The sequence below is a fragment of the Piliocolobus tephrosceles genome, chromosome 7 (assembly GCF_002776525.5).
Source record: "Piliocolobus tephrosceles isolate RC106 chromosome 7, ASM277652v3, whole genome shotgun sequence".
Taxonomy (NCBI): Eukaryota; Metazoa; Chordata; class Mammalia; order Primates; family Cercopithecidae; genus Piliocolobus; species Piliocolobus tephrosceles.
The window spans coordinates 64192568-64201931 of record NC_045440.1 but is presented as its reverse complement, the minus strand read 5'-3'; the positions used below and the strand labels follow the sequence as shown (position 1 = coordinate 64201931).

The 9364-nt window shown below is 39.4% G+C and overlaps 1 long non-coding RNA gene across 1 annotated transcript; it reads right to left on the bottom strand.

Annotated features, from left to right (window-relative positions):
• Positions 1-2429: 2429 nt before the first annotated feature.
• LOC116418863 lies at positions 2430-7373 on the bottom strand. Its single transcript, XR_004229032.1, has 2 exons — positions 7324-7373; positions 2430-3248 (listed from the first exon to the last, which is right to left on the bottom strand). It is a non-coding gene; the product is annotated as an uncharacterized LOC116418863 (long non-coding RNA).
• Between the last annotated feature and the right edge of the window lie 1991 nt (positions 7374-9364).

Genomic DNA, 9364 nt, shown 5'->3' with positions numbered 1-9364 from the left:
AGGAAGGAAAGAAAGAAGGAAAGAAAGAAAGAAGAAAGAGAAAGAAAGAAAGAAAGAAAGAAAGAAAGAAAGAAAGAGAAGAAAGCTGATACTAATTTCAATTTTATATAATTTTTACATCATAAGCTATTATTCTCCTTTTGATTTTTTCCACCTAAAAACGTAAAACTATGTTTAGCTCTCAGACCATACAAAAACAGGCAAGCAAAAGTTTGCTAAACACTGAAATAGAGGAAGGAGGAGGAGAAAGAACAGGAAATAAATTACTATGGTAGAGGAGTATATTCGTTTGATGTTTATATTAGGCTAGATTATGGTGAAGTAACAGACAACCTAAAAATTTCAATGATTTACAATAACAAAAGGTATTTCTTATTCACAGTACATGTGTACTTTGTGCTGGCTAAGTTCTATTCCATGTTGTTTTCATCCTGTAATTCAGGCTCATAATGCAACCTCTATCTGGAATACTGCTGCATCTAGGGGCAGAAGAATCACAGAGAACATGGCAAACCAAGTGCTGGCTCTAGACCTTGCTGCCTGAAATTGACAAACATCATTTTCACTCTGTTTCACTGGCCAAAGCAAATCACATACCATGCTAAACTACAATGGGGTAGGATATAGAATCCTCTTCCAGACCAGGGCAATTACTATTTATGAACAGTAACACAACAGCCCATATTTTCTACAAACTTTCCTGGAGGTTGTGCTAAACAAACAGGGTTGGGAGCTCCAGTTCCAGCTATTTGCTCATTAATGTCCCTTACATCTCCAAAATTCCATGACCCTATGAGTTCTTTTGCATAAGGTGCCCATGGATGGGGAAAGGTAGAAGGATGTAAAACCTTGGGTACAGAGCATGTTGGTTGGCAGAGGAATTTATAAACATAAAGCTGCCTTACTGGGGCATATGCCCAATGTGGGGATTCTAATTTGCCCGTCTATTAGTACCATCACCAAAAATTAAAGAAAACTTTCATTTGGGAAGTGGCACGTGCTTCCTAAACAGTGTGATGGTAATGGCCACTGTTGGCTGCCTAGCATGCGTTTTCCCCTCCTGCCTGGTAGCACCCTGAGTTCTCTTCAGGGCTTTCCTTTTCCCCCAGTGGTTGTAGCCTCAGAATGCAGACTAGGCTGTTTTGACAAAAGCTCGTTTAAACAAGGTAGGCTTCTTTTACAACATTCAAGGTCGTCCCCAGTCCTGAGGGGGAGCCCAATAGTGTCAGGCACACAGGCTCCTTCCATGCCTTTTTCTTTGTCATCCTTAAGGTATGGCCTTTGTCCACAAGGTCAAGGATGACCATCCACAGTCTTAACATTCCACTATAAAAAAAATGAGAAAATGAAAATATAAGTACCTTTCCTTCTAAGGGTACAATCTAGAAGTTGCATAAACCATTTTTGCTCATATGGTCCCATTGACTAGAATTAAGATACACATACTTCTGTGTGAGGGAGGCTGGAAAAATGGGGTGTGTAGCGCCACTAAAACTTTTATCACTAAAAAAGAAGAAAGCAGACAATGGGTAAATGGTAACTGTAATAGGCTGTTTTGCTTCTCTGTAAAGGAATACCTGAAGCTGGGTAATTTATAAAGAAAAGAAGTTTAATTGGCTCATGGTTCAGCAGGCTATACAGGAAGCAGGGCATTGGCATCTTCTTGGCTTCTGATGAGGCCTCAGGGAGCTTTTACTCATGGTGGAAGGTGAAGTGGGAGCAGCACGTCACATGGTGACAGCAGGAGCAAGAGAGAAAGGAGAAAGCGTCACACATTTTTAAACAACCAGATCACAAGAGAACTCACTCACTATCATGAGGACAGCACTAAGACATTCATGAGGCACCCACTCCCATGATGCAAACACCTCCCACCAGGGCCCACCACCAGCGTTGGGGATTACATTTCAACATGAAATTTGCGGGGGACAAACATTCCAACTATATCAGTAACAGTCTCTGCCACAAAGGATACATCCCTGGTGCCTGCCCTCCATTAGGAAAGCCAAAGAGCCCCCATCTTCCTTTCACAACACCAGTATAACCAGGGGTGGGCACGTAACTATTCATGGCCAATGGAAGGCTCTTTTCCAGGGCTCTGAATATTGAGTGAATGAAGCAAGGATGAAAAATAGCATCAGAAGGCATGTATTGTGCTGCTGTGTTGAACCATTGCTGCTAGGACAATGTTGTCATGCTTCCTTTCCCTAGCTTCTGGAACTCTGCAGCCTCCAATAGGTTTCCAAGCCTGCTCACAGCCTCCTGCTGATTTTATACCCTCATTCCACCCCATCTACCCCATTCCAGACACCTTTCCAATAAATTTCCTTTTGCTTTAGTTGACTAAATTCTATATTTGTTGCTCTTAATGAAGACCCCTGTCTTAGTCTGTTTTATGTTGCTATAACAGAATACAACAGACTGGATAATTTATAAAGAAAACAAGTTTATTTCTTACAGTCAGGAGGCTGGGAAGTCCAAGATCAAGGAACTGCATCTGATGAAGGCCTTCTTCATGTGTCATAACATGGCAGAAGGTACCACATGGCGAGAGGGCAAGAGCATGTCAGCTCAGTTCCTTCCTCCTCTTTTTATAAAGCCTTGAGTCTCATCATGGAGACCCCACTTTTATGACTTTATCTAATCCTAATTATCTCTTAAAGGTCCTACCTCCAAATATCATTAATATACAAATTTGGGGAATGTTTCCAACCCGTGAAACTTAGAAGACATATTCTCTCCATAGCAAATCCCAGTTTAGCCTCAGTCTAGTGAAATGAAAAGAAGTTCAATACCAAGAAGTTGGATAAACCCTAGTATGCTCTCAGCCTCATGCCACACTGGAGTCTTGGGATTATATCACTGTGGCTCCCTATTTACAGTGAACTTGGGCTCACTCTAGAATTTATCATTCCCATTGCACTCTTCATCTATCTTAGTTATCTATTGTTGCATAATCAGTAACCCCCAAAATTTAGCATTTAAAGCAATAAGCATTTATTATCTCACAGTTTCTGTGAGTCTGAAATCTGAGTCACCTAGCTGATTTCTCTGGCTCATGAGGAGACTGTCAAGCTGTCAACAAAGGCTGTGATTTCATTTGGATGCACAGTTGGGCCTTGAGGGGAGGGACAGAGATCTGTTTCCACGTGCATTCAGAGGATGTTGGTAAGCCCTGGTCTTCCTCATGTGGGCCTCGCCACAGGGCTGTTTACAACATGGTGGCTGGTTTCTCCCAGGGGAGAGATCTAAGAAAGAACAAGACAAAGCACCCAAGATGAAACTCATAATCTTTTACAGCCTAACCTTGGAAGAGACAGCTCCTTTTTTCTGCTATTTCCTATTTGTTACAGTGAGTCACCAAATCTAGCTCACACTCAGGAGGAAAAGATCACATAAGGGCATAGGTACCAGAAGGCAGAGCTCACCAGGCCATCTTACCGCCAGGCGGCCACGCCATCATCCATCATGAATCAGCAATCACAATCCATGGAGGAGGATGAAGGGTAAAGCTTATCTAAAAGTGTAATTTCATTTTTTTAATGAAATGGTCTAAATACATTTGTGACTATTTTGCTTTCAAAATATCAGGCAGCAATTGTCAGGCAGAACCCACCATTGCCATTTTTTTTTTTTAACTGTACTATAATTTACATCACACTGGTACAACTGCTATTTTATATGACATTCCCAAGGATATTTTAAATGATGCTAAAAAAAGACAGTTATATCAATTTCTAGTATTTTATTATTATTATTAACAATAACAACCAGATGAGCAAAAAGAGGTAATATGTCCCTTTCCCATTTATCTTATTTTAGTCCTCTGTTAGGATTTCTTTAGCTGCCATTGTAGCTTTCAAAAAGATAGCTCAATTACTGGAATACTACCCATTAAATTAGAAATGATAGGTTTGCCAAAGAAATAAGCTATTATTTAGAAGTAAAAACCATAGACAGTGACACTGCTAACCCTCAATGAATTTCCAGAAGTCTTAACACCATTTCAAAGCCATTGTGAACAACAAAACTAAGTTGATGCTTTTGAAATCTAACAAATTGTTAAGGCACAAAATGACAATACCTGTAAATAGCTAGGATTTCTCAATTATTTAATAAAAGATCTCATGTGCAAACAAAGTAATGTGTAAGCATCTACGTGCCAGTTGTTCAAGCCCGGGAGTCCTCTGTGACTTTTCACAGTTCCCACCTGAACAAGTGTGATCTTCCATGGGGTTCTACCTCTCAGGGCGATCACAAGGAGGGAGAGCTCATGCAGGGTCAAAAAAATGTTTTATTTCAACATATGAAAGGAAAGGAAAGGGAACATTATTAGCAGGGTGCCCGGATTTCCCTTTACTAAACACATTATCTCATTTAATCCAATCTTAAACATCACTTTCCTCAAGGAAAACTTTCCTAACCACTGTCTCTAATGGATCTCAGACACCCCTTCCCCATTTTTCTTTGTCACACACAATATTCATTGCCTTCATAGCACTTATTTTTAATTGTGCATTTCTTTGTTTTCTTACATGTGCACCATCCTAAACTACAAGCTTCATGACAGTAGTGTCTCCACTCACACCATTAAGCAGTGCAGCAGACGGGCTGAGCACACACTTCTGGAACCAGGCTGCCTGGGTTCCAGTCCTGGGTATGGAAATCACCAACTATGTGACCTACGCAAGTTTCCTAACCTCTTCGGGCCTTACTCTTGTCATCTGTAAATAGGGAATCAAAGTAGCACCCCACTGCTTTTGTTATGAGGATAAAGTCAAAAACTGTGTATTAGTTATCAAAGAATGCCTAGTTTTGGGCTCAATAAGTGTTTGTTTAGGAACAAATTCAACTCTCACAATAGTTCTACCAAATAGACATCATTGTTAAGTCTACATATGAACAGCCCAATCCTCAGAAGCCAGCTAAAATCACACACTAGTCAGTCAGTCCTGGTAGTCCTAGATAACACATGTTAACTCCAAACAATCTATAGTTCTTGGGTCAAATTATCTAGTTTTGTGTTGCCTGTGATGTTATTCTTTATTGTTTTCTGGCCTTTAGTGAAGTTTCCCAGCTTCAAATTAACTATATTATGGGTTATTAAAGAAAATATCTCCAGAAACTGGACTTAAACTTATTATAAAGTCTTGGTAGTTTCCTTTCAATAGTGTTTGCTAATTTTCACAAGAACCCTGCTAATAAGGTATTAAGATCCTCATTTTACAAAAGAAGCATTGGGGAGGGATTGAGTAACTGCCTCCTTCCTTCAGCACAGTTGTATAGCAGGACTCCAAATTGCAGTGGTTCCATCAGTGAGTTCTGGAAGCACATCCCCCCAGCTCTGAATCCTGGTCCACTCACTTAAATATCTCTGATTTAGCTTCCTAATCTAGAGAAAAGAAGGCGTTCATTTCTCAACTCTGCATTGAGTTGTTGTATAATATAAACAACATCTGTACATGGAAAGTGACTAACATACTTCTCAGCTCATAATGTGTTCAATCTTGATAAATGCTAGTGCTGATGGTAGTGGTGGTGGTGGTAGGTGGTAACTGGTAGCAGCTTTCCTACCATGTACACAATGATATTTGAAGGATGAGAGCTGTCCAGATGGAAAAGGAGAAGGTAGATGAAAGACCATTCTTACAGAAGCTATAGTCTATGAAGGCATGAAACAGGATGGCATGTTTTAGCAATATGGCTCCAGGAGAGGCATGGCATCAGATGAAGAAAGGAAGGTATAAAAGACTGGGTTTGTTATGAAAAGGAGTTTTAAGTGGAAGGAAGATATTGGTAAATTTGCATTTAAGTCCAAAGGTACTGAGCTTTTAGGGTTGAAACAGAGGAGACAATCATGAAGACCAGGACACAACCAACACTGAACACCTTAATTGAGGCTGGAGTTGCAAACAGCAAGAAGGCACACAATTTAAACTGTTGGCAAACAGACATGACAGGATATGACTGTGGCCTGAAGGGATCTAGAAAGCAAAGGGGCTAGGATCTTATGTGTCTAGATAGGTGACTAAGTTGATGATCCAACCATCAAGAAAGACATTCAGAAGGAACACCAAGCTTCAAGATGAGGCAGAAAATGAAAAATTGTATCAATGAATTCAAAACCCTTAGAGTAAAAACTCATCAGACAGTTAAATCTTATAGGACAAGAGATCAAAAAGTGGGTGGACATATATCTTCTTGTGTTTTTACTGAAACAACCTGACCTAATGGTTTCTGGGACAGGATTCCTGGGTTGTTTATCTTATAACCTAGTTCCTGGGCATGGTGTCTTTCCTCCAGAATTATGTCTGAGAGCTAGATCTGAGACTGGTGCTGTTTCTTCACTTGAGCAGCAGAGGAGCTAGTTGGCTTGTATTTAGGACCATGATGTAAGAAATGGGAGAAGGTTTAAACAGGTCAGTAGTATAAAACTCAGCGTGAGCCAGGCATGGTGGCTCATGCCTGTAATCCCAGCACTTTAGGAGGCCAAGGCGGGAGGATCGCTTGAGCTCCAGAGTTCAAGACCAGCTGGCGCAACATAGTGAGGCCTTGTCTCTATTTTTGATTTAAAGAAAAATAAAACAAAACTAAGCATGAAGACAGGTACCAAGACAAGAGACACTATATCACTCCCACCCAACATGTGCATACACTGAGTGGAAACCAGGCAGACCTCTCTGGTCAGTTCAACTTGTTATTTCTCTGCCCTAATGTTCCCATTTTAATTTGCTGAGTGAATATAGCTACATATAAGTTAACCATGTAACGTGAGTCCTCTGTAAAGGTTTGATCAATCTTCAATGGATAGAGTTAATGAATGAGAAAACCTTCTGAGCTTCATAAGCTTTCTCATGCCTACACCAGTGGAAGGTAATACTGTGTGTAAACTCAGAAAATGGAGTCCTGTGAATCAATGGTCTTCAGATTTTCTTGTGTGCTTACTCCTTGAGGGAATTTTGACAGACTATGAGGTCCTTTGCATATTTTTAAGTTGATAACAAAATGTTTTCAACAAATTTAAAGAGTTGTAAAGTGTGTAATTTATAGGATAGTGTCAATAATGACTTTTTAAGATAAAACTATGAGCTCACTCTTTTAAATATATTCAGTATGATTTTGACAAATCCTCATTCATTTCTAAAGTATCCACTAACGGCTGGGATCTGTGACTCATGCCTATAATCCCAGCACTTTGGGAGGCCAAAGCAGGTGAATCACTTGAGCCCAGGAGTTCGAGACTAGTCTGGCCAACATGGCAAATCCCTCACCCCATTGTCTGTACTAAAAATACAAAAATTACCTGGGTGTGGTGGCACGTACCTGTGATCCCAGTTACTTGGGAGGCTGAGGCAGGACAATTGTTTGAACCTGGGAGGCAAAGGTTGCAGTGAGCCAAGATCACACCTCTGTACTCCAGCCTAGGTGACAGAGCGAGACTCTGTCTCAAAAATAAAAATAAAAATAAAATATACACTAACAAGCTCTTCTTTAACAGTAAAAATTCTTATATTATTCTGTTTTTGCTCCTTATATACTTATTTCCATTCTACTTTCCTGTCATAATTCTGTCTTAATGTAACATATTTATGTTTAGTGATATTTTTATTATTCTATCATAGTTTTCTACTGAAAAATGTGTATGTAAACTGAAATCAAACTTTGTTATTTCTGTAACTATATAATTATGTGTTCAAGATATTTGTCCTTGAAAATGCTGTCAATTTAAACATTACTAGTGATTACAAATGATCTAAACAATGTAAAACACATTAAATATGTTGCTTAAATATCATTTAACATAACAAGTAACTATTTGTTGTTATTGTTGCTGGAACGAATTACCACAAATTTAGCAGCTTAAAACAACTCATTTGTTATCTCACTGTTCTGTGGGTCAGAAGTCTCAGTGTGCTCAGTTTTACAAGCAAAAATCAAGGGTTAGCAGGATTGAATTCTCTTCTGGAAGCTTGAGGAAAGAATCCACTTCCAGGCTCATTCAAGTTGTTGGCAGAATTCAGTTTTACACAGCTGTAGGAATAAGGTACTATTTCCTCGCTGGCCGTGGGCTGGAGACCACCCTTAGCTCCTAGCACCTTACCTCTGGTCCTTGCAGGTGGGTCTCAGGACCAGCAAGAGTGCAACATATCCCTCTCACTCCACATCTCTCCTGCTTCTTCTTCCACTGCTGCATCTCTCAGACAGATGCTTCTGCTTCTACAGAGTCATGTGACTACACTGGGTTCACCATAATTCAAGATAATCTTCTATTTTAAGGTCAACTGACCCATCGACTGATTGGTTAATTTAATTCTGCAAAGTTTTTTCATAGCAGTGCCAAGATCAGTGTTTGACTGAGTAACCAGGGGTCAGGAGTCCTGGGGGGACATCTTTAGAATTCTGCCAACCACAGTAATCTGTTTTTAGAAAAACAGCTTTTAATGACATAGATGAGGTGTTTTTTTAAATTAGCCCATGTGTCTGTGGGTGAATATTACTCACTGCCAGGATGAGACGCATATTTAAGGATTGTATACCTGTTTTTCACTTTCAAATATGTAAGTGCTGAGGAACTTTGTTCACATACATAAGTAGACGAGAATGGAAGGAGTTTTGTTATAGCAACATAACTGGTTTGTAAACACCTTCTAAATTATTATCAAAAGTATCATAAAATGATATATCATTTGAAGTTCTCTTTTCTTCAATGATTCATCAACTAAAAAGCCACTGAGGGTCTCCTGCAATTCTGTTGAAATCAAATAATTAAAAGCCATCTGACGTGCAATAGGATTCTTTACCCAATCATCTCATTCCCAATTTCTGGAACACACAGTGGTCTCTCCTTCTCCATGGACCCCAGCAGATGCCTGAAGCGGTGGATAACACCAAATCCTATGTGTACTATGTTTTCTTATACATACATATCAATGGTTAAGTTAATTTACAAATTAAGCACAGTAAGAGATTGACAAGAACCAATAAGAAAATATAACAAATTATAGCAATATACTATAATCAAAATTATGTGAATGTGGTCTCTTTCTCTCAAAGTACTGTAATATTTTCAGACTGTAGCTGACCACAGGTAAGTGAAACTGTGATGTACAGTGGATAAGGAGAGACTACTATATGCCAAAAAGTCTGTACCATGCCCATTATTCTTTCATTTATGAAAACAATGAAACAATTTTTGGAGGCACAAATAAGTTTGAAAAGAAAGAAATGTTTCATTCTCCAGCTATAGCTACTATGTAAACAATATTTTTAAAGTAAATACCCACGTTCCAGAGGTTGGACTTGTCCCCACAAGCAACCAAAAACCCAGCTATACAGGGTGAAGGTCCAAGGCTGCTTTAATTAT